Source organism: Pterocles gutturalis, unplaced genomic scaffold (genome assembly GCF_000699245.1).
Source record: "Pterocles gutturalis isolate BGI_N339 unplaced genomic scaffold, ASM69924v1 scaffold2653, whole genome shotgun sequence".
NCBI lineage: Eukaryota > Metazoa > Chordata > Aves > Pterocliformes > Pteroclidae > Pterocles > Pterocles gutturalis.
This window is the reverse complement of record NW_010117825.1, coordinates 15,208-22,002: the sequence shown is the minus strand read 5'-3', so window position 1 is coordinate 22,002 and position 6,795 is coordinate 15,208.

The window sequence follows — 6,795 nt, the reverse complement described above, 5'->3', positions numbered from 1 at the left end:
CAGGGCAGCATCTTGCAGGCCAGGCTGGGTGTGCCTCAGCAGCTCCATGGCAACTGCGTCACTCTGCTGAGTGCAAAACTCGAGGCAAATGCTGGAATTCACATCTCTCCCCTCCCAGGACAGGTTCCTTATGGACAGCTTGCAGAGCAAGTGTCCCTGTGGAACCAGGGGGATGATATGATCCTGCCTCAGGAGGAGAGAGCACGACATGTGTAGTGAGACCAGCGGCCTGCTCCACGGGACTGGGAAGAAGGAGGTGGGTGGCGAAGGCTTGACATGCTTTGGGCCAAGGAGATGCTTGCCCTGGGGCCTCCTGCATCTCTGAGGCTTTGAGTGATGGGGTCAGGGCAGTGGTGTGGCCAACTCTCCCAGGCGTCCTGGAGTGTGGTGGGCTTGTGGCCACATGGAGGACTTGGGTTGGTTGCTCAGAAGGATGTGTGGCTCTGAGGGGCACGGCTGGCCAGGTGACCCTTGCTGGGAACACAGGTGGGGGGCAGCTGGGGGCTGGCAGCAGCAAGGCACCAAGCTGCTGTGGGCTGTGCGGGGTGCACATGTGTGCCCCTGACAGGGCATGAACAAACCCAGCATCAAGGAGCAGGTTAGGCTGGGCACCTCAGCAGTTAGGCAGCAACTAACCTTTCTAGTTTGTTTTGGGATATTTTTTGGTTTTAAATTGCAATTTTGGATGGGTTTGGGCAATGTGCCAAGATCACTTAGGAAACCTTTGAAGGGTTAAGAGGCTCTCAGTCCCAACCAAGTATTTTAAGGAGCAGAATATTCTGAAGGAGGCAGAACTGAATGATCTCTGCAGAGGAATTTTTTTTTTTTTTGTCTCCCAAATGGGTGCAGTGTGAAACAATGCAATTCCTGCCTGCACACATGTGGTGGATGTTTCAGGGGTATCGTCCTTGTGGCAGGACGGGGTCCCTCACCGTTGGTGCTTGCAGGGTCAGAGACACATTGTGACAGGCTGAGAGCCTGAGCCGAAAATGGGCGTTCTGCGGAGTAGAGTCCTGGACAACTCCTCCCATGGGTACCTGCAGAGGGAAGACGGGCAGGGAGGCCACACTATCTCCTCTCGGCTGTTTCTGGCTCATTGCCCTAATGCTCCCGACAGGTGAGGAGCTGATGCTACCAGCAAAGCCAGAGCATGGGGCAGGCTGGCCTGATCTCTGAATCAGCTATGGACTTTTTCTTTGTGAGGCAGGGAAACCCCTGCCTCCCCCTCTGCCCCGTGTCTTCCTTCACCTTGGCACATGCGAACATGCTCCTCTGGAGGAACAAACGCTTCTCTGTCAGAAATGAACAGATACCTTTGCAGGCCTTCTAGGCAGCACCCATGCCCTAAATGGAGGGGGTACCCGGTCCCTGGGCAGTAACTGCCTGCCTGCATAAGGTGCCCCGTGACCAGCACAAGGAGGACTTGTGATGGTGCAGGATGCGTGCCAGGGCAGGGATGCTGTTAGTTGTGCAGATACCTCTGTTAGTGCACCCAGGGCAGCGCACGTGCCTGAGCCAGCTTCGGATCAGGGGGGAGATGCTCCAGAGTAGTCTCAACCTCTGATTTATTCCTTCACAGAACAAAGCTGGAGAAAAGTGGAAAAACTACCAAGCATCCCTTAGAGCAAAAAATCTGCATGTATCACTGCTCCTTCTCAAGGAAACACATGATAAATTATTCTTCCCTTTTTTAATGTGGCTTTTTAATCTGTAGAGACAGCAGCAGAAATGCACACAGGCAGACTCTCCTCTCCTGGGAGGAAGAATGAAGAAATGTGATGGCTCTGTCACGACCTGGACTCCTGTACCATGCTTGGGGCAAAACTTGGCCTCCTCTCCTTGGGCTGGCTTCAAGGTGAGGGGAGGGTTGGGAGATTGTTACCCAAGTAAACAGCATCCTTTAAAAAATCTTTTCAGAGGAATGTTTGTGAGGAACTGTGGTGGGTAAAGAAAAAGCCATCCTGTTTTTTACTTACTAGACTGTACAAATTTGAGGAAAAAAGTTAACCACCATTTGTTAAAAAGGGAATTGAATATTTTGTGAGCAATGTGTCCTGCTGCTAGGTGCCAAGGGCCAGTGCTGCTGGTGGCTATTGAGCTGTAGCCACCTGCGTACCCAGCATTGAGCTGAGACCATTTAATAAGATTACTGTGCTCCTGTCCCTGGCAAGACTGGGGCAATTGTGAAACAACATTGCTAGCCAGTAGGAATGTGTCCAGGAATTTTATGGCTGTCTCCATGTGCCCATGGAGCGTGACTGTGATTTTTTTAAATGAGGTTTTGTTTATTGTTAGATAACCATGCTGCTTTCCCCGTGTGTTTGCAGCAGTGCCTGGGGGACTGCATGGTGGGGACAGTGGAGCTGTGCTGCATGGTGGTGAGAAAAGGATAGTGGGAGCTGATAAACCATGGCTTGCTCTCAGGAGACAGTCTGGAGTGGATGTGAATTTGTAGCTAATGGTATAGCCTTCCTACGACACCTGGTGAATGGTCAGAGAATAAGCTGCAGCATCGGTCACTGCTAAACCGAATTTCCCGTCTGGTCATTAAAGCAATCAGTGCCTGCTGATTGGGGATGACTCATCTGAATCATCATCATAAAAATATAGCACTTCAGCCTTTGTGTCTCTGTAGGCATCTATGAATTACTCTCCAGTAAGGGAACTGCATTTAACCTTGTTACGGGGTTTGGGAGCATCTCCATCCAGTGTCTCTTCCAAACGCTGCAGGTGTCAGCACATTTTTAATTTAACATTGTGGGTTTTTTTCAGCCTAAATTGTATTTCAATGGCAGGCTGCAAATTGCAAGCCAGTTTTCTCAGCTGGTGTAAATCCACACAGCTCTGTTTACTTTGCTGCAGCTCCGCTGACTTGTGCCAGCTGCATCTCTGACCTGTGGCACTGCTCCTGCTGCTGCAGCCAAGTGAACCTTTATTTTGCGACTGCATAATAGCAGAGGTTGTGCAAACGTAGGGGAGCAGGTGGTCCACGTCCTTGCCTTTAGGAATGGGACGTGGCTGCATTAGTGCTGAGATATTGTCAAGTGAATTATTGTCACTCTCTTGGACAGGTTAGCTAAATGTTATGTGCAGTTCTGAGTACTTTCGTTTCTGACTGTCATCTGACTCAAGTTTCATTTGCAGAAAGCCAGTGCTGTGGTTTTCCTGGAAGCCCATCCTTTGTAAGATGACTTGGATGACACCCAGTCCAAAGTCACTTCTACAGCATTTGGGCTGAATCGAGGTCATGTCCCAAAGGGGCTGGGCAAGACCTTTAGCAATAGAGTCATCTGGTGGGAAGACATTCTTGGGACAGGGGATGGAGCTGGAGAAGGGCTCAAAGCCATGTCCCCTTGGCTCTGCCATACGGAAGCAGAGACGAGCAGGCAGCTGCAGCCTGGTGCCTGCCATGAGCTGAGCCCAGCTCAGGTCACTGTGGGACCAGAGGAGACCAAAGGCACCTTCTGAGTTATTTCACCCTCCCCCTGGGCTGCTCTGAGCAGCCCTTTCATTTCTTCCTTGGGAGCCAGAAAAACTCTGCAAGGCAGGGTTTGCATAACTTTCTGGTGATGTCCCCTGATTTTGAGGGATTAACATATGTATGGGAAAGAGCCAAAGATAATGTTCTGGACAGAAACATGTTAGACTTCATATATTTATGTGCAAGGGCCACAGCAGTAACCTGTCTAAGAAAGAGAAATGATTAATTGAAAGAGTAAACTATATTCTTTACTCCCTGTACCTACTTCAGTATTTCTTTCCTCAAAACAACAGTAAGACCAATTTAAAAACAAAAGACCTCCACTAGGAATATGGTTTCAAGAGATCTGCAAACTCCTGTGCTTGTGAAATGTCCTTTACCACCTTCCAGCAAAAGCCTATATTTGCTTTCTGAGGGATCCCATCACTCTGCATGTCATCATTGTACTGAAGAAAATGAAATCTTTGGCTACTGACAGATCTGGGAGGGCAAAGAAACTTCTTGCCCGGACTGGTTTGGTAGCGTTTAACCTAGCCTTTGTATATTGCCATTGCTGTATAAAAGCAATAGTCTTCCTGTAAGACACACTCTCAGGTCCCACCAAAGTCAAATAGAAGTTACACAGATGCCTCTAAAAAAACAAGTCTGCTCTTGCCTAATGAAGACGTAATCCTCCTCTTACCTGCAAAGGAGCCATGCTGCTGTGCTAGCAGGGAAGTGAGGTCCCACACAGACCCTGAGATCTCTTAAAAGATCTCTTAAATCCTTGCTTTGGTTTTCCCAGCCCCACAGCTCAGACCTCTCTGCAGCTACATCAACTGGAGTAGTTTTGTCAGAGGTTACCCCTGTGCTCATGAGGCTATGAGATGAGGGAAAGCAGGGTTCAGGCATGGTGTTTGCATTTTTCTTCCCTGTCACAGGATGTTAGCTGGTGGGTTCCTGTTCACAGATCTCTTGCTGATTTTTGGAATATGACTGTAAATATCACCTCTCTGATAGAAGAAGAATAAAGCAAACCCCAGAGGAGCAATGGTGTTGCTATGGGGTCGAAGGGAGACTTGCCCCTCATCCTCCTGCAGAAGGGTTTCACTCCCTGCCAGATGCCCACTGCACCCCTTATTGTGTCAGTAATCTCCCTGCTGCATTTGGGATGGAAGGTTGATACCCCACCGGCTGCTGCTCCCCATGATGCACCCTCACCTTCCCCAAGGAAAGCTTGTTTCAGCGTGGGTTTGGGGATGCTGCCCCAGGCGTGGGTTTGGGGACGCTGCTCCAGCATGGCTCAGGTGTTCTCCATGGTCCATCATCCTCCGTGCCAGTGAAGAGTGCTGCCTTGGGAGGAGGTGACAAGAAATGGGGTCGCTGCTGCTTAGCCTTGGCTCAAACTGCCCTCTTTGGGTGCTGGTGCTGAGCCTGCCTCATGTCCCAGCAACTCCCTCTCTGTGCCTGCCCTAAAGGGCACGGCTGCCAGGTCCGCACCAAAGTGATGCTCCTCTCCCCAACATCTTCCCACGTATTCAGCCATGGGAAGAGGAACGCTGGGCTAGGAAGTGATATGATCTAATTTTGTCCCAAATTTCCCCTATGAGGAGGAAGCAGTGCCTGACTGCTCACACTGACCACACATGCTCTCTTCTCATCCTCTTCTTCCTCCTCCTCCTCCTTGTCCTCCTCCTCCTCTCTCATGACCTTTTGGACTCTCTCCAGGTTTGAGACAGCACCTTGCAGCATGCTCAAGCCACTCTGAAGTGGAGTGGGCATTTGCTGCCCTGACCCTATTTTTGACCCTTCTGCATTGCCAGAGAATGTAATCGATTTGTTTATCAAGCAGTGCAGTTTCCCTAGTTAGCCACAGCCTGTCCTTACAGCAGGATCTTTTCCCAGTAACGCTCTAGTGCTCAGTTAAAATCTTGGGACACCCTTCTGTGATTTAGATGAAATCATACACCCAAGCACAAAACTTATTTTTATTCTAGCATTTTGGTGGCTGTGCTTGGCCTCAAACTGTTGCTGTAGGTCTCCTGGAGAAGGGAAACACCTTCCTCTGTGCTGGGGGAGCAGTCTCACGCTTCCAATCTCTCCTCTGAACTTGGGCCATCTCTTCAACCTCTCCTCCTTCCTCGGCCCTACAAACACTGTGCCTCGTGGTAGGCACTAAATGCAGCTGGAAGATCTCAAAGGGAAATGCTCTGTGGGTGCTAGCAGGGGCTGTGAAAGCAAGAAGTATCATATCTGGCTCAAGGCTTCCCAGAAGCAGTGTGAAACTTAATTTTGCTGCCTTGGAGGAGAGGAACTGAGCACGCAGGAGCTGGTCCAGAAGCAAGGACATTTTTCCAGGGCTTTGGGCACAGCTCAGGACAGTCACTAGCGCTGCCCACCCCCTCCTGCAGTTAAGTCTGCTGTTGTAGGTATCTCCCTGACTAGAGCCAGCCTGAGAAATTCTCCTGTCTTGTTAACAGGCTACTCCCTCCTTTGGATGCAGCAATGTCACAAGCAATGAAAACATGGGCTACATTCCCTACCCCGTTGAAAACATAGAATAAAGCTCCTGAAAGTGGGCATGCAGAAAATATCAAGGCACCATTTTCATCCATTCATTTCAATACCTCAATCACTGTCTAAATTCTCCTCTCTAGCGGCTGTCCTAGCAACAGCACCTGGTAAAGCCAAGGAGAGGCTATCCCCATCCCTGCTTGCTCCAGGCTGTTGAGAGTCTCGGGGCAGCGAACTGCCAGGAATAACACCATGCACCAGTGTGGATCTGCCACAGCCCCAGGGATACTGAGGGCATGTTATCCCACATCACCGGCATCCTCTGAATGAGTTCAAATGCTGCATTTTATAGGTTCCAGGTGTGCACTAATGAACCCTCCCTTTGGCTGACTGGTGACTACAGATAGTCCTTTCTCAAATGGAAAATGGGGTTTGGTTTTGGTTTTTTTCTTTTTAGGTGATGGATAGGACTCAGCCAGTGCTCCCTGTAGTGAGCTGTTCCTGTTGGGCTCTGGAAATGGCTTTCCCCTTCCTCCTCACACCCCAAAGGCTGTAAAGTCACCAGGAGATGGACCTCACCTTACATCGTCACAGCTCCTAATCCCAGGGGATTTTGCTGACACTATTGCTGTTTCTAAACATGCCTCCATATGTGCCTACCTGCCCAGCTTTGCTCTCTTGCCTAGACCCAAGGACAGGCAGGGTGTGGTGCGTTTGTGCGTGTGAGTGTGAGTGTGCAGGGCAGGGGGGAGGCGAGCGTCAGGATGCAAGGGCAGCAGGATGGTCAATGCCCCACCACCCCAGCATCTTCCTCCCACTCC